Here is a 19,296-nt window from a genome sequence, read left to right as displayed (position 1 = left end):
TACATATAACCACTTAATATTGCGACGAATATGACCATTGCTAGAGAACGGCTTCGTTGCTGGGTAGCAAGTCACTAGGCACATTTCGTAGCAACGGACAAACATAGATAATAAGAGACGAACTGTTCAAGGTGGTGGTTGGTCTTCGGTTCGCCCCGAGCAATAAAAGAGAGTTCATTCTGAATTTATTAGGATTCATTCGAAAGAGATTTCGGTGATCAGATGTGGGGTGTTAACCAGTGGACAACGGCAGCTGAAGAAGTGACTGACTCGTAATCAGAACCAAGTCAGTCGCGGTAGAAGGGAAGACACTCACAGTCCAGTGAGGAATGGAGCGAGTCTTAAGGCTCGTCCACATTACTCGTGCCGCTGTTGACTGTTGTATCAGCCACTTCCGCACCTGTTCGGGCATCATCTGCGACTTTCGAACGTCATTCAGAGATTTTCTCGACCCAGATGTGAATCGCTTTGGGCCATAAATACCCCACCTAAACAAGAAATAGTTCTTTGTGGATATCCTTTTGCCCACAAAAGAAAAGAGTACACCAGAAAGCTGTTCTTCGGTACGACACACCTCAAGCACGGTCGCCATTTTGACTACTAAACCCAGCCTCTGAACATGAGCATGCGGGTCTTCTACCTAGACTGTCATGAAGTTGTACTGTGCTGCTACCTAATGATACATATAGAAACCCTAGTACGTCCGTTACAGTTGTTTGACTTCTTATTGTGACCTATTTACTGACCCTCCCTAGTACATTCAGTCCTGCAGACATGTATAACTTTTGCGTTTTCATTCATCTGTGAGTTATTAAGAATATGTACAAAGAAAACCAGATATTATCTATACAAAAACTAGGAATGGAAAGGTTTAGACCCCCTGGACAATTTCACGCTCCAGCAATATAACTTCAACAATATAATCATAACAAAAGATGCAGTAACAAAATGGAGGACGGACGCAAGGACACACGGAAGCAATTCATTAATAACGAGCTGAGTCCTCCCAGTCTACTTTTATTACTGCTATTGCTCTTTTTCCCATTGCGACCTAGTGAAACTAATTGCTATTTCAAGAAAAATAAAAAGAAAAACATACATATATGGCGTAAAAGATTGTAACATGAATATACAGCGTAAATTCTTTCTTTTTGCGCCCATTTCCGCTGCACTGTTGTTTTCTCTTGGGCGACGTCAGGGCAAAACAAACACACATCGCCACGTGTGCCCGCGCATTCACTTGTCACCCTACGTGCATCACCCTCATAGAGTGTGGTGACAACGAGCCGCGTGGGGGAGGGACAGATTTATTTACTGGAGAGAGAGAGAGTGTAGTGGCTAGTAATATTGCTTCACATTCTGAAGAACACAGATTCGAATCACGGCTAGGGCCTTGTTCAGATATCTTTGGGTTTCTCAGAGTATGCTAAAGCATTATTTAATGACGCTGTTTCGATGTGCTGAGTTCATGTAACGTAGAATCAGATTACGAAATGGTTAAAAGTGATTTCAGAAAAAGGTCAATAAAATGGTAAAACTATCCCTGTAACTGGCCGTGAAGGCCCATACGGTTGTGAGACGTCGAGACTACCAAATTTTCTCTAGACAATCGGCTCATAGATAGCGGTAAGGTTGTCAGCCTGCGCGCCGGCCGCCCTGTACCTCCCAGGAAGATTCCTGATACTTATTTCTGTTAGAGACTGAGTCGACCCCAGAGCTATAGTGCGGCTGGAAGGATTAGGTAAATTTAAAAGAAATTCACTGCATCGGGACTCGAACCCACGACCTTCCGGTTTGTAGCATAGTTTCTCAACCAACTGAGTACGCTCCTAAAGTATAGCACCAGACTCCTGGGACATTCTGTATATTAAATGAGACAAAAATTATATTAACGTAGGGTCAGGTAGAGCGAAGAATGGAACTCTCAGCGAACCAATAGGATTAAGGAGAAGAGGAAGAGCATATTGTCCTTTAAAGGTCCGTTTTCCATCGGCTGAGTTAATGGAAGAAACAGAGGCTCTGAAGGAACAAACAGGATTTGAAAGAAGCGAAAGGATTCAATGAAAGAAATGAGTTGCCCTTCTAAGGTCACAGTGAAGGGGTATAAAGATAAAGCACTGGCAGGAGACAAATCAGTGGGTAGATAAGGGTTGGGGTGGAGATTGAAAAAAAAAACTGACTAAGGTCGCAACAAACTACACGGCGTCACATCCCGAGACACAATAGCCTTCTCAGTCACCAGATCGGACCCATTAATCATCAAGAATATATCTTGGACTTGAGGTGCTCCTAACAGTGACTATAAAGGGCAATATAGTCCGGCAAGTCGATAGGCAGCACAGAGGCAAAGAAGCTGTACCCCCATCATCAGGGTAGTATTTGCATTTACTCTTCTCTCCTGAAAATGAAAGCAGAAGTTTGCTCCAAAATTTTGGTAACTATCAAACTACACGGCGGTATAACTCAGAAGACCTTAACTTTGACTCTCTGGGAACCACAAACACAAACAAAGACAATTTCTGCCAAATTTGTACTGTTGTTAAGTGAAAGTTGGTGAGACTGTCTCAGTTTCTTCCAGGAAATAGCGACAACCAACGCCAGCCTGGAGTTATTTTTAAAACGACTTCTAAAACGTAAATATGAATCAGGCTGTCAAGTGCCTCGTAAAGCTACCAACAACAAAATACGGCGCCCTCGTACCATTATGCACTTTCAGGGCCGTCTTTCTGTATCACTGAATTCCTGTGGACGTCGACTCTCTTACTGACATTACTTTCTCGTATTCTGCTGGTGTTTACACTTCATAGGCCTTACACATGTTCAAACTTCACAGCCCTCTATATATGAGAAATCTGAGGTTTCACCCTTTTAGGTCAAATCCCTTGCTAAGTTACTAGTCAAAATCTTTTCAAAATGTTGTTCTCTTAGAAAAAAACAAAAATGTCCTTGTGCTTAATTAGTTAAGCACTATGCCATGAAGACATATGGCGGAGTGGAGGTATAGCTCAACCATTCTTGACCTCTGTATAGGATGGAGGTGAGTGGTCATCTTCACGGTCCTACGCTTTACCCCCGGGGACAGAGCCCGCGGTACCCAGTGGATAGGAGGCTGGGTGGGCCTCATAATCGGTCTGGACATTATGGAGAAGGAAACAATCTTTCAGTTTCGGGAATCTAACCTTGGCTGTCCAACCCGTACCCCGGCGCCGTTTCGTACATTTTTACTTCACGATAACATTGTCACGTGTATGTGTGAGTACAGAAGGGGGTTTGGATTAGATACTGGGTTTATTGTCCACTTAAACCCATGACTCGTAATTGCAAGTAATTACAGCGTCACCGCTTATCTCCACAATTCACAAATCACCACAGCACTAGCTGAACATCTTCCAGTCTGCTGTGTGTTCACCAGCCGCCCCCTGGCAACGGCTTATGACAGCGGAAATCCTTCATCTGTACGCGTTCAGATCATCTTTTCACAGACTCCCTTACAGAGCTAACTCTTAATTGACTAATAAGCCCAAGTCCAAGTCCAAGTCACATTGCGGCTGACGGTCAGTCAGTCAGTAAGTCTTGGTGTCGAGCCCCATCTGGGGCTCATGACCAGATATTTATTACCTTTAACAGTTACGGTCTTCTTTTCGTGGGGCGCCCTCTCTGACGAGACGACAGGTCTGTCTTTTTTATGTGCTGCTGGCCCTTGCCAGTGCAGTATATCTAGGGTCTGAGTCCCTTGGGAATCGAGACCATATTTTACTGTCTCAGATTTGAGACTTCCCTTTTCGTCGCCTCTTACGACTCGCAGGGTCACGGTGGAGGTATTCGACCCCGCCTCCACACGGGGTTCACGCTGACTAATCTCCAAGTCACATTGCGACTCACACTCCGTCAGTCTGTCTGTCCTGGTGTCGAGCCCCGACTGGGGCTCATGACCAGATTTTTTTTCCTTATATGAAAGTTACTGTCCTGCTCATTTGGGGCGCCCTCTCTGACGAGAGGTCGGTTCTGTCATGTCAGTCATAGTCCGTATTAGTATGTCCATTGTCAGTATTTACATATACTTACATTTTTAATCTTAATTCCTATTTCTATGTACAATATATACAAGGTCTCTGTCAATCCAGGCTCGGTATAGCTGAGTAATCTCGAAACCTCGTCTCGCTTATAACTTCTCGACACGGACCACGTAGAAAACATCTCTTCCATTGTTGTAGTTTACCTGTTGCATTATTGAAAACTGCTGCCTAGCAACGGCAATGTGTTTACCAAGTCGTTTCGCAGAAACGGTGTTGGTATATCCGCCCATCTCTCTGTCGTTGCGTAACAAAGGCTTCATACGCCACAATGTTATAAATTAATGAACGTCGTGAAGTATGCATCCCGCTTTACTATGCTTTGTGATCTATTTAACGAGGCTGTTATTGCATAGAGTACATAGTCTAACGTCGAACAGCAGGGCGATTGATGAATTTGAGATGTTGGGAAGGAGTCGGTCGTGGCTTAATAGGCGTACTGTCCCCGCATTTGACTGCCGGTGCCCCCAAAAAACAGGAGGATTTTCTGTCAGAGTAGCCGGTGTCACGACTGACATTTCACCTCAGCCTCTTTGCGAACACGGGTCCAGGGAGTTCCTCTCTCTGCCAACTTTATGAAATGAAGACAGCAAGACGTTGCGACAAAGCACTGCAGCAACTGCTTGGCGTCCGGGCAGTTTGCCTTCTGTGTGAACACTCACTTCACATGTGGGCGCAGTACAAAAACAAGTGACAACCGCCTCCCGCAGTGTGCCACCTCGCAACAAGTGGCTGGTGCGTGGGGTAGCAGCTCCCCCCCCCCCCCCCTCAACAATCACAACCGGCATGGCACTTCGCTTTGTAACCGATACACCGTTATCTGCATGGCTACTCTGGAGCGCAAATGGGCAGGAACCGTTACTGCTACATAATTACTAACCGGGATAGCGTAGTCGGTATAGCGACGGGCGTCGGGCTGGACGGCTGAGAAGTCGGAGTTCGGTTCCCAGTACGGTCAAGAATTTTCTATTCTCCACGTCGTCCAGACAGGCTCTGGGGTTCACCCAGCCTCCTATCCAATGGATACTGGGGGCTTTTTCCTCCGGGGTAAAGTAGCAGGGGGTTGAAGCTGACAGCTCACCTCCAACTATTGCCGAGGTCAAGAAAATGTGGATCTGTACATCCACTCCACCATGCGNCAAACCGGAAGATCCGGGTTCGATTCCCGATGAGGTTATTGCATTTTCAATTGACATAATTATTCCAGCCGCAATATGGCCCTGGGGTCGACTCAGTCTCTAACAGAAATGAGCACCAAGAATATTCTTGGTGGTAAAGGGTGGCGGTCACGAAAGGTTGACTGCCTCACCGTCATCTGTGAGTTGATTTTTCTATAAAATATGGGAGCCTCGACGTCTCACAAACCTATGGGGCTCCACGGCCTCTTACACNATGTTTTCTTAGGCTAGGGGCGCATCGGCTGCTAATATTGTTTGTAGGGACGTTGAAGTGTTGGAATAATATCTCTGCCCCTTAATCATATTTCATAACTTCAGTATTACATTATTCCTTTGCGCAGTTTCAATGTACTATATATATACTTATATAAAAGTTTATCTTATTATTATTGTTTTAAGCTTGTCAAGGTGGCACAAAATAAGTAATGATTGTCTAAGTGGTGCATGTTGCCTAGTTTTGGTTTTGTTTATGTGTACGTGTTTTTCCTTTGTCCTCTTACTTGTGATTATAATAATATTGGCCTATTGGTTGTTAAATTATTATTATGTTGCTGCTGTCTTTATGTTTTTGTTTGTAATGTACTGACCAGTATCTACACTGTGTTGTGTCTGTAAGTGTCCTAGCAGCTGTTGCCTAGACACATAAATAAAAAAATAATTGAATTGAATTGAATTACTGCGAGGGAATGAAACCTCAGTCACGATATCTGAGCTAGATAATTTGTAAAAAATTTACCCCGAACTATTTTAAAATTCACTTTTTTACACATTTAATCTATAGCTAAGACCTATGCACCGTGCCATAAAGTTGTGTGGCATGGAGGTAAATCTCCAAGCTTCTAAACTTTACCAATGGTTGGAGATTTATGGCTGTCTTTAAGATCGAAACTTTTATCCCGGAAGACGGGCCCCCATAAGTTCATACAAGTCCGGAATCGAAACTCTTATCCCGCTGCAATCTGTGTTTACTCGCTGATCTGCCACAGGTTCAGATAAAGACCTCCCCCATAGGGAGAAACGGAGGCATATATACTCGTAACTACCCCACGGAGTTGGTTGGGTTGGTGCCTGTGATTCTCAGATATTTCTCCCCATTTGTCAGGAATTCCAGACATGTCTCCCAGATCTTTACAGAAGGCACGTGAAGAAGTCCCCACCCATTATCCCTCCTACGAAGACACTTGAAGACAGCTGAGGATCCCCACATCAACAGGTCCTTCACCCGCACGCAGGACCTCCCCGACACGTGGCCATGACAGCTCCGAAAAAGCGGGAAAACTAATGACAGTGGTGGGGTTCACTGCAGAGTCTGGCTACAGAGTTGAGTGAATTGTCACGAAGAAATCAATTTTTGGATTTAATTTGCAAGGGCCGTCTTGTAGATTCGACTTCTTTTCGTGCTTGTGGATTGTTGGTGTGCTACGTTGTTGCTAATTTTATTAAATGTTACTTCTACATGTTTAGACGTATATAAAGGTATCATCAGGTAAATATACAAAAAAAAGAACAAACTCCGTGGCCTGTAGTCCGCAAGCGAACTATACCGACCGAGCGACCGCCGCTTGTCGGCGAAATTAATACCAACTTTTGCGGATAGAGTGTGTGTGGTCAGGGCAGCGGATCCCCATGACCGTTAATTTCGGGTTTCTAGACCGGAGCCTCTATTTCCTTGAAATAACTCCTCAGTTATCCTCACAAGGCTGAATGGACGCCGTTCCAGATCCACTATTTCTCAGAAAATCTGGTAGCGCTGGGAATCGAATCCGGGACCTCTGGATCTGTAGGCAGGAACTCTGACCTCTAGACCATAGATGCGGTCCAGGTAAATATACAATTTTATAAATTATAAATTTATAATTTATAATAATATAATATAATAATATGCCTGGGACTATTTTACATACCTACAACGCTGAAAAGTACGAAGATTCCAAATTATGAAACGTGAAAGATATGGAAGGAAGAGGGGGAGGCCTGACCTGAGGTCAGTAACCTAACCAGCACCAACACAAGATAAGATATATAAATTTAGCACAGCACAAACCATCTGCGAGATCTGAGGCAAAACATTAAAATTGATAATATTTCTCTTGAAGATGGAGACAGAATCCAGTCTCCGAAACGTAGTGTGTTTTAAATAAAAACAGGATAACGGATAATATCCAGAAAAACAAATTACTTCCTAACTTGTTTGTAAAATTACTTTATTTGCTTCGAATTTAATATTATCCAGCGCATCGGTCGGTAATATACTCGTAGCTTGGCTAGCCGTACCACTAGCGCCTGCGCAGCATCAAAATACTCCTGTTGAAACATAACAACACACTCCTAATATGACATACAGCTGTTGGCCACACGTCCATGATGCATTGAACCCAGAGACAACTGAAGCGGCCTCCTCGCGCAAGCAGAAACATGCACATATTTTTTTTCTTGCTTTTTTTTTTAGGAACAAGTGCAATGTTCGGAGCATGAACACTTTTTGCTTTCTAAAACAACACCACACACAAATCTGAAGAAGGGGATCGAGCCCCACATCATAATCTTGTAACGCGAAATTTATTTAATTCAGTACGGCTTTCCTTGTACCCAAAATTCAATCGTAACTTCCAGCAGTCAAAAACATACAAGATATATGCATAAAAAGGGAGCATGCGGTAGCGTAGTTCGTTGAGACACTATGCTACACGCCGGAAAATCGCGAATTCGAGTCCCGATGTTGGTGGATCTTTTCAGTGTACCTAATCCTTTCAGCCGCACTATGACCCTGGTGTTTACTCAGCCTCTAGCACAAATGAGTACCAGGAATCTTCCTGGTGGTAAAGGACGGCCAGCGCGTAAGCCTGACAACCTCACCGCCATCTGTGAGCCGATTGTCTAGAAAATGTGGGAGCCCCGAACCCTATGGGCCTGCACGGCCTGTTACAGGGACACCGTTACCTTTCTACCTTACAGGTAGAAGGGGTTGTTCTACGTATTTTTTTATCGCTAGTGGGGTGGGACTAAGTCCCTTGTACTGCGGCCACTTCTGGCCTACTGTACCAGCCCCAGATGATAGGTGAGGGTGATTGTGGAGCAATTGGTGGAATGAAGATTGGCAGGGGAAACCGAAGTACTCGGAGAAAACCTGCTCCAGCGCCACTTAGTCCACCACAAATCCCACTTGACCAGACCGGGAATCTAACCCGGGCCGCCGCGGTGGGAAGCCAGCGAGTAACCGCTTGAGCTATGGCGCGGCCGCTATTGTTCTATGTAAGTATTTTTCGCGAAAATGAAGACATCTGACGCCAGAGAGACTACAGTCGGCAGAATTAGTAATCGTGCTACCTGCAACCAGTAAGTACAGCGCTCTATCGGTGCACTGTTCACTATAATTTTACGCAACATCGTTAATGTTTTATTTCACAGAGAGGAGGGAGAAGCGCGTGAAATTCAGAGACCGCTGTAGTGACAACTCTGGGCCGAATGTCTCAGTGCCGAAGAATGTACACCTGTTTCTTATTCGTGTGATCACGGTTTCAATTCTCGGCCAGGAGACACAGTATCATGACCAAGATTATTCCATTGCTTTTCTCTGTTCGTCAAGGCAGATCTTGGGAGATAATTAAAACTGAGCCAGCGAGTAACCGTTAACATCGCCGAGTGATTAACATCGCCGAGTGACTTAGTCATTGCAATAGCTATTGTACCTCAAGATTAAAAATTCATACTGTAGTTTCAAAGATAAATATTCAGACTTTGAACAGAATTATCTTCTTGAACGTGACGCCGCCCAGTCTGGTAGAAGTTATCCGACGTTTCGGGGGAACATAATGCCCCCATCTTCAGGGTAAATATCCCAGAATATAGAAAATTTTCAAGTTGTCGATGTGCTTAATTAAGTATTACGCCATGAAATGTGGGAATGGAGGTATATCTCCACGTATTCTTAGTCTCGACACTAGATGGATATGATTACATACATGATGCAATCGATTTTCCCTTACGGAAAAGGAGCCAGTATCCAGTGTGCTTGGTGGGCCCCAGGAACGAATTCGAGACGCGGTTGAGAAGGAAAAAATAAATCCCTGTCTGGAATCGAAATCCAGTTCTCAGGTCATCCAGTCCGTAGCCTAATAACTGACTCAACTAAAATCTTCAGTATTTGACAGTGTTTATTCTGACAGAAGTTTACTCTATCTATTGCTTGTTTATCGCTGCCTGTTGGCCTGTTTTATTCTTCGGCCTTGAATATGAAGGTAGTGGGTTCATCGGAAATGTCAGTGAAAGTCTACCGGACTACTTGAAAACTCATCACCCTTACATGTTTCCATCCCTACGGATCATCTTCAGAGGGCATCAATACTTTTTCCGGAAACTACTATTACAATAGGTATTAAATTATATACATACACATATGTCTGAAATGCACAATGTACACAATTTTAAAATTTTCACAGTCACAGCAGCCTTCCTGGTATTAAAATTTTTAAAGTTTCTTATAAAACTTTGTTGTTTAAGATTAAAATTTATAAACCATGCAGCTTCGTGTCAATTCTCCTATTGTCTTTCTTGGAGGTGGCTGATCCTATGCTGCCTGCCTATCTTCAGAAAGGAGATTCTTAGTATTGTCCGTCTTTATTAGTGTCTTGCTGTGTTGTTTACCTTTAAACGCCGTACAGACTACCGGACTGTACGGCGTCACATCCTAAAAGACGATACTCCTCGTAGTTACAGACTTGAACACCTAAAAAGTAAACATAGCCGTTCTCCTCTCAACAGTCTAACAAATCAAAATTATTCTGTCTGTTTAAGGCGAAATATGAAACTTAGTGTAAACTGCGGATTTCCGGAGCGGGCGCGACGCGGAAGTTTCTTATTATGGGACATGTGCCAGCCGTTTTGTGCGAGGCATGGCGCTAAGAAACGACTGCGCTGACAGAAGGATAATGTGACAAAACTAAGGAGGAAGCCGACTGTTTCATTATTCTGCGACATTATATCAACTGGTGTGGTATTTTTAGCAAACATCTATACTGTAATAAGCGACGGGTGCAATTGGGAAGGGTGTGAATATAGCACTGCTGAAGAACACCCCAAATACCCACTGGAAGATTTGAACGACTCCCAGAAGTCGTGAGACAGTAAAATATGGCCATGAGTCTCGCTGGACTCAGGAATGACCGCGCTGTCGAGGGCCATAAAAAATTTACCGGACAAGATCAGAGACACAAAAAACACAATGTACACGTTTCGTAAAACGAACAATACTGTATAAATGTCAATATAACTGAATAATTTTATCAAATCTTACTCAATGTTACATGTACAAATATTTCTTTATCATATGGCAATGTAAAGTTGGCTCTGTGTTTAATTAACTAAGCATCTCGCCATGAAGACGCATGGAGGAGTGGAGGTATAGCTTCACTATTCCTGATCTTGGTGTTAGATGGAGGTAGATGGTCAATTTCATTTCCAAGCCGCTTTGTCCCTAAGGAAAGAGCTCGTAATACGAATTGGGTAGGAGTTTGTGTGGACCACAAAGCCTGTCTTACCTCTGCTGTAAATCGATCCCCGGCTGTCCAGCCAGCCGCTATACCCGGCTTCATATTTATGCAATTGAAATAAGCAAATATTAACAAACACACTTTCTTTGTGCATCCATATGAAGTATGGAGATAGCATTCAGTAAACGCCGAAGCATGTAATTTATATTTGATGTATTCAATTAGTTGTTTTATGGAACGTACGTGAAAAATCTTAAAACTTTTATGAAGTAGACAAATTACACCGTACAGATTTTGGTTTCTTTTCTGTAACACGTAGTCATGAAGTGAGATGTTTCTGAGTAAATTTTGTGCGCTGATCACAAGAGCGACCCATAAAACTTAGTAACAGGTGCAGTTATGTCGCTGTCCGCTATATTTTGTATGCAAGACATACGAATGTACTATCGCTAAATTCATAATAATGTTATTTAAATGAGAATAAATTTATATTTACTAAATAAAATACGAGTATAATCTTCTCAAATTATGATTTACAGAAAATATAAGGATAATACAAAAGAAGGCATAGAAATTGAAACAATGTGTTGTGGGTCAAAATGCATTAAAAAACTATAACGTGTAGACATAATAATTCTATTCAGATTGTGAATTACTACACAGCATTTAATGTAACAAATTTGTTTTCTTTCACGTTATCACAATAAACTTGTCGGTTAGTGTTATTTTATAGAAAGCAGGGAGACATATTTTAGGATTTATTTTTCTCTGTCTGCTTAAGAAGCTATGTTTGTCCACTCTCTCAAATTTCTGATTTTTGGGCAACCTTAGCATCATTCAAAGAAACATACACTTTTTTATTGCTAGTGGGGTGGGACTAAGTCCCTTGTACTGCGGCCACTTCTGGCCTATTGTACCGGCCCCAGATGATAGGTGATGGTGATTGTGGAGCAATAGGTGGAATGAAGTTTGGCAGGGGAAACCGAAGTACTCGGAGAAAACCTGCCCCTGCGCCACTTTGTCCACCACAAATCCCACTTGACCAGACCCGGGATCGAACACGGGCCGCCGCGGTGGGAAGCCAGCGGCTAACCGCTTGAGCTATGGCACGGCCCAAGGAACATACATAACAGTTTCTATATGAATCAGTTCGGAAACTGTCGAGAAACGTATCTTGTCTCTGCCGAGGATCAAACCCCGATTCCCTGGCTGTCCAGTCCCCACTCTTGTCCCTATTTCGACTCAGCTGGTGAGTTATGCAGACCGCCCAACTTGTATCTCTGAGGAAAAGGAACCCTACATAAGTCCCTGTGTTCAGCTCGACCTTCGCTATGCGATTTTACTTCCATCGTACCTATAATAACAAATTTCTAAGGATGTTGCATAGTGCCTACCGCTAGCGCCGTGTGTGGCATGTAACCTGACTACTCCAGACTAAAACCATACTGATCTTCCCTGTGAGTTGGTAACCTCGTTGCTCATAGTGGGATCCAGACGGCAGAAATATCGAAAATTTGTTGGCAGATCGGATTGGTTAAGCATTTCGTTATCTCACACATGTTTCAGACACAGTAGCTAATTATCTAGGCACGGGGCACGCAGTAGCGTAGTTGGTTGAGGGGCTATGCTACAAGCCGGAAGGTCGCGTGTTAAAGTCCCGATGAGGTCACTGGATTTTTTCAATTGACCTAATTCTTCCAGCCGCACTATGGTCCTGGCGTTCACTCAGCCTCTAACAGAAATGAGTACCAGGAATTAATTAAATAATTTTTCTGGGGAGTAAAGCGCGGCCGGCGCGTAAGGTTGACAGCCTTACCGCCATCTTTGAGCCTATTGTTTAGATAATGTGGGACCCTCAGCGTCTCACAACTCTATGGGCCTTCACGGCCTGTTACAGGGATAGCTTTATTTTTTTTAATTATCTAGGTAGTTAATTAGTAGTCTCGAGATATAAAGAGTTCTTACATATATATCTGGGTTGCGACGCCACGTATTGTCTGTCTGAAACATCTCTGAGGTTACGTCAGACCTTGAGCAGACAATCTTACGGAAGAAAAGTCCCTGTGTTTTCAACGAGCTCTGCGGTATGAGGATTTTGCTTCGTATTGCATGCTGAAAATTCAAATGAGTAATTCCCTAACAGTGACGTAACGATTTACGTCAATGTCCGATGATGACGCCATCTCAGAGATGTTCTAGACACAGTATACCATATTCCGCGCATCAAGTTAGGGCCGCAGACGAGCCTCAGCAGTGATATGACGTACGCCCTAAGACGAAGAACGCTCTTGCATGAGCCACAGCTGGGGGGGGGGCATTTCCGTCGCATACAGATTTTGTTTTAAATCAGTCACTGCCTCTGTTTTTGCTGTGTAGTTCCTGAGAGGTTATGAGATAACGAACTTGACGACTACACCAAACCGAATGTAATCCTGTAGTTTTTAATGGCCACATATCAAGTAAGTAGCTTCATGATACAGAATGATACTGCAAAAGAACTGGTTAGGTGTACAGCGAATTTATCGTCCTCACACACTATTTCAATATTTAAAGTCCATTTTAATATCATGACATATTGCGCAATATTATTACAATATTATTCTCCAACGTGCCTATAGGTCTCAAACTAAATATTACATACTTTACTTGTACCCCCAAATCCGCGCTACACGCCAAACCAAAAACAGTCAATTCTATTCAGCGAGTAGCACTTCCTTACTTCTTGCTGATAGCTTGATTGCTTCGACCATGAAGATGGAAATAACATTGAACTTATACAGAACTAGACGGCGTCACTTCCAACAAAGTCTGTAGTCACCGTTATGAGGACCTCAGATCCACAAATATAACACCAGAAAAATAATTATAATGTTAATCAATAGAGTACCAAACAACCCATTATAGTATTTCTTCTTCTGCTTCTTCAACCAGCTTTGTCCCATTTGAAGCATAGGACACCGTGAAATTCTTCGTTTCACTTCAGTTTCTTTATCTAAGACAGTCGGTAGGATTCCTTGGACGGGCGATCAGGTTGTCGGAAGGTCGATAACTAACACAAACACAGAATAAACACAGACATCCATGCCTTGAGTGGCATTCGAACCCACGATCCCAGTGTTCGAGAGGGTGATGACATTTTATGCCTTAGACAGCGAGGTTATTGTGCTCGACCACTATATTATAATAATAAACAATATTTAGTATATAACACATATAATGGCAGTCACGGTATCCGAGCGGTCTAAGGCATGCACTGTTTTCGCTCGCTCGGGAGCCGGGATCGTGGGTTCAAATCCCACACTAAGCATGGATGTTAGGTGTGTGTATGTGTTTATTCTGTGTTTGTGTTGTCCTGTGTTGAGGTAGAGGCCTTGCGACGAGCTGATACCCGTCCGAGGAGTCCTACCGCCTGTAGAAATGATCAATGAAGCTGAGAAATCAGCCCTAGGCTCCAAAGCGGTAGCGAGATGAAGCGAAAGGACAGGCAGGATCTACTCGGTTTACATGGAAATTTACGCTAAGTACATTACAGAATATCTATAACTAAACACCGGACCTGAAGATGGCTCACATATGCCGAAACATATAATCCTCTATCTGTTGGAAATACTGTTATATTGACAGGAGTATAATAAATATTATCTATTGTGATTTACACAGCAGGGTGTAAGAAAATACGAGTAAACCTTCAGACAGAATCAGAGAGCTTCGACACTTGTTCCAGTACAGTTTAAGTATTGAAGAGTGTGCCTCTACTACCAGAACGGCCGCTCTGTATTTAGACGTTGCTATGGTATCTAGGTCGATGTCCGCATTGGAGTATTTGGGGCAGCAATGTTGATACGAACAGCAGTAGTTGGTAGTTAGCATCAGTAGGAGATACAACGCAGACGAGATCTTCGAGAGCAGCTGTTTATTTGTTCCTTTCTATAAAAAAATAGATTTCGCTCTGTGCCTAAGAACAAGCATTCCATGTATATTGGGGTCATAGAGGTAAAGTTCACAAGGAAAGACGAAAATATGTTCCTACTCTTTGAAAGAAAGATATTAAGGAGAATTTATGGCTCAAAAAATGAAAATGGCATATGGACATTAAGGTATAACCATGAAATTCATAAATTACTGTCATATAGCATGTGTGTGTGATTATAGACAGGGTACGGATTGGATATGGGATTTATTGACACACTTGTACACACCCCTACAAACGTACAAGTAAATGCAGCGCTAACGCTGATCTACACACTTTAAAAATTACCACAGCACCCTCTAAGCCTTTTCTTAGTCTGATGTGTCTTCATCAGCCGTTTCCTGTCAACGGCTTCTAACAATGGAAATTCTCCAGCTTCCCGCGCTCAGGTGCTCTTGTTATAGCCGCCCATGCAGAACTTTTGTTAACTGTCAACTCAACTATGACGCTGTTTCTTCTCAGACTCCCTTGCACAGCTCAACTGAACTGTCAAACTCCAACTAACTGGATTCAAAGTCAAAGTCATGGTCAAAGTTACTTTACGACTGGCGGTTTACCGCCAATCAATTCGTCTTGGCGTCAAGACCCTTCAGACTCACGTCCATTTTTTGAACTGAGCACTTACGGTAATACTCCTTATGTAACGTCCTCTCTGACGAGAACATGGGTTTGTCTCTTATGAACATGCTTGGCCTTTCGTCAAGCATCAGCTGATAAGGTCAAAGTCAAATTTACTTTACGGCTGGCGGTTTACCGCTAATCAGTTCGTCTTGGCATCAAGCTCCTTAAGACCCACGACCAGAGTTTTTTTTTTCAACTGAATCTTGCGGCGATTGTCCTTATGTAACATCCTCTCTGACGAGAAAATGGGTTTGTCTCTAGTGAATATGCTTGGCCGTTCGTCAAATGTACATTTCGCACATATAACATGATATTGAAAATTATCCGTTTTGCACTACACGTAAATCTTCTGTTAATACAGGCTTTACAGAGCAGATCATGCCTCTCTCACGTATCTTATGCTACAACGGCAGCTTAGTCACTAGAACTAATTGGATACCCAAATTGTCTTCTTTATAAATGCTTTTCACGGACCAAATAGAAAACACCGTTTCCAACAATAAGCTTATTGTTGTAGACGCGTCTTTACCAATCAGTTGCTTAGAAACGGCCATCTGTTTACTCGCCTTTTGCATATTAACGGCTGTACTCGTTGTTTCTGTCGAGGTCTTTGCCTAGCAACGGGTCTGAACGCCATATTACATGATGAACCAGATACAGTGACAGTGAACAAAGTAAGGCGGTTGGGGTGGTTGAGACACCTGTTTAGAATGAAGGAGCAGAACCCTTTCAGGAAGTAGGCAGGCCTGCCATCAGGTGGCTGGATTCAGCTGAAGAAGATGTGAAGACAATGGGTGTTAGAAATTAGAGACGAAAGTCACAGGATCGGGACCAGTGGCGAGCATTCGTAAAAGAGGCTGAGGCTCATCCTGGACTCCAGAGCCCGCGGAAGAAGAAGAAAAAGAGCTAAGACCCATTCATTCTTAATCTCAGCAGCAGGAGGTGCTCAGGACTTAGCCTACCGCTGCGGTCACTTTATACCCGGAGATAGAGCCCCCCACCACAGGTACTGAATCCATCTACACGATCGAAGAGTAAGCCAAGCAACAAGCAAGACCTCAGACTGTTGCTTGCTTCTTGCTCATTACTTACTTTTATTCAACCGTGAAGATGGGGGCAATATGTTACACTGGAAGTGTGATAATTTCTACGGACAACACGGTGTCACATCATAGAAAGCAGTAAATATCTTTCAAACATTTTTCTTCCTCTAGAAAACCGAAATTAACGGCCGCGGGGATCCGTTGCGCAGACCACGCGACACTCTCTATCCGCTAAAGTTGGCATTAACATCGCCGACAAGCCGCGGTCGCTCGGTCGGTATAGTTCGCTTGCGGACTAAAGCTACGGAGTTTTTTTTACCGATCATGTTTGAGGCATTATGCTTCAAGCCGGAAGGTCGCGTTTCGATTCCCGATGAGGTGATTAGATTTTTCAATTTACCTAATCCTTCCAGCCGCACTATGGCCGTGGGTTCAACTCAGTCTCTAACAGAAACGAGTACCAAGAATCTTCCTGGGGGTAAAGGGTGGGCGGCGCGTTAAGTCTGAAAACGTCACAACCATCTGTGAGCCGATTGTCTAGAAAATGTGGGCGCCCCGACGTCTCACATCCCTATGGGTCTCCACGGCCTGTTACAAAGATAATAAATTTATATTTTCGTACAGATCATCGTATAAACATGAAGTTTTCCGTGTGCGCCTAACGTGGCTGTGACCGAATATACTGAAGTGTGCTGCGGGGAGACATACCACACGGCGCAGAACGTACCAGTGAAGCTACCGTTAGTAAGGCCGAGGATTAAAGTCAGCTGGTGAGGATGTTTCAACGATCAACATAAATTTACACTTTATGAGTGCGTTGCTGGTGGATTTGCTGACTTTCCACAATCTGCTTTCAGAAAATAAAAATAAACGTGCATCCATTCAGAAATGTTAGTCAGTTGTACGTGCATAGTCCCATCTGTCTGTCAATGCATACAAACACATTTCCAAGTGTCCTCTAGAGTACGATTGCCAACCGTGACCGACGAAGACACTGTTTATTCAGATGGTAAAGCTTATTGTACTGTGAGTTCAACCGGTACTGTGGTTCGAATCTTGGCCAGGTCAGTGGTCACTCAGACTGAAATTTTCCTGGTATTTGATTTGTTTCATTTTTGGTCCGTCACACTAACAGTTACAATTACAAAAGACAAGTCCGTCCAGTGTGACTATTTCAGTCTTCTCACTTGATGATTCACTAGCCTTACATGTTTCGATCAATTTGGATCATCTTCAGAGACACCAGACACTTTTTAGAAACCACTATCACCTGTAAGGTTTATGAATTTTAATTTTGAACAAAGTTTTTAAAACTTTAAAACAACTTTAAATATTTCTATAATCAGAAAGGCTGCTGTGACTGATAGATGGAACATTGTGTACTTGGACATTACATGTGTACTTGATATGATAACTGTTGTGATAGTGGTTTCCAAAAAGTGTTTTGTGCCTCTGAACATGATCCAAATGGATCGAAACATGTAATGCTAGTGAATGATCAAGTGAGAAGACTGAAATAGTCACACTGGACGGACTTGTCTTTTATAATTTTCCTGGTATCCTGACTCTGTTTAAGTTAGTGAGTGGATTTTGCAGTATAATAGCCCGTAACACACATTTCTTACAGTTTCCTCTATGGCTCTACAGCCCTTCCGACCTTGATCGCTGTTTCAGTTTCTTAATCCTATACTTAGTCGGTAGGACTCATTCGACGGGGGATCAGCACGTCGCAAAGCCGCTACCTACACACAGGACGGCACAAACACAGAAAGAACACATACACAGACATCCATGCCTCGAGTGGGAATCCAACCCAAGACCCCAGTGTGTGAGATAGAGAAGACGGTTCATGCCTTAGACTGCGGGGATACTGTGATGGGCACACTTCTCTTATACATATACTTAATGAATTTAGGGATTTGGTGCGAAAGCCAGAATGAAAGAGGCCACTAGGAAGACCTAGACGTAGGTGGAGGAATAATATTGAAATGAATCTTAACGAGATATAGTACTTGATTCATCTGGTTCTGAATAGGGAAAAGTCGCGGCGGGATCTTGTGAACACAAGAATGAACGTCCAGATTCCATAAAAATTTCGACAAGTTCTTCAGTAACTGAGCGACCGGCGGCATTTCGAGAAGACCTCAGCCCCGTGCAGTTAGTTAATTAGTTAATTAGTTATGCGTACACTTTAACAGCTCGGACTCTATAGCGTCGAATGGTTATTTCATTTGCTTATTCATTTAATTGTAAGTGTGGAGAAAGACAAACTGGAACATAGCTTAGTTTGTACACCCCTGCTTCATTACATATTGTCGCGTGATTGAGTGACTATAGGGGGAGTTTGGATTGGTAATCGGATTTTTTAAACACGTAGATGACGTAACCACAAGTTACCAAGACACTCTCACTCTGTGTTGGTGCTGTGTCCGGAGAGAGAGACTAGCTCTATCAATTGGGCCCAACTCAGTGGGCTCCATCTGAAGACGGAGACACAATCCAGTCTCCGAAATGTTGTGTTTCAGACAAAACAGAACAATGGATTGTGTTCAGTAAATTTAATTTTTTTTTAATTCGCTTAATGAGGGGTGGAGTCCAACTGGGTCCACTCGGCACGGCGGCCATTGATTGGCCTATTGTAGCCTGCCCCGGGTGATTATGATGATGGAGAATTTGGTGGAATGAAGATTGGCAGGGGAAACCGAAGTACACAGAGAAAACCCGCCCCAGCGCCAATTTGTCTACCAGAAATCCCACTTGAACAGACCCGGGATCGAACCCGGGCCGCCGCGGTGGAAAGCCAGCGACTAACCGCTTGAGCTATGGCGCGGCCTATAATGTTCAGTAACACAATAAATGCACAATTGCAATGGGTTACACGCTTAAAAACCACTGTAACTACAGCACACATATTGTCTTCTC

Source organism: Cryptotermes secundus, unplaced genomic scaffold (genome assembly GCF_002891405.2).
Source record: "Cryptotermes secundus unplaced genomic scaffold, Csec_1.0 scaffold189, whole genome shotgun sequence".
Taxonomy (NCBI): Eukaryota; Metazoa; Arthropoda; class Insecta; order Blattodea; family Kalotermitidae; genus Cryptotermes; species Cryptotermes secundus.
This window is presented reverse-complemented; position numbering follows the sequence as displayed.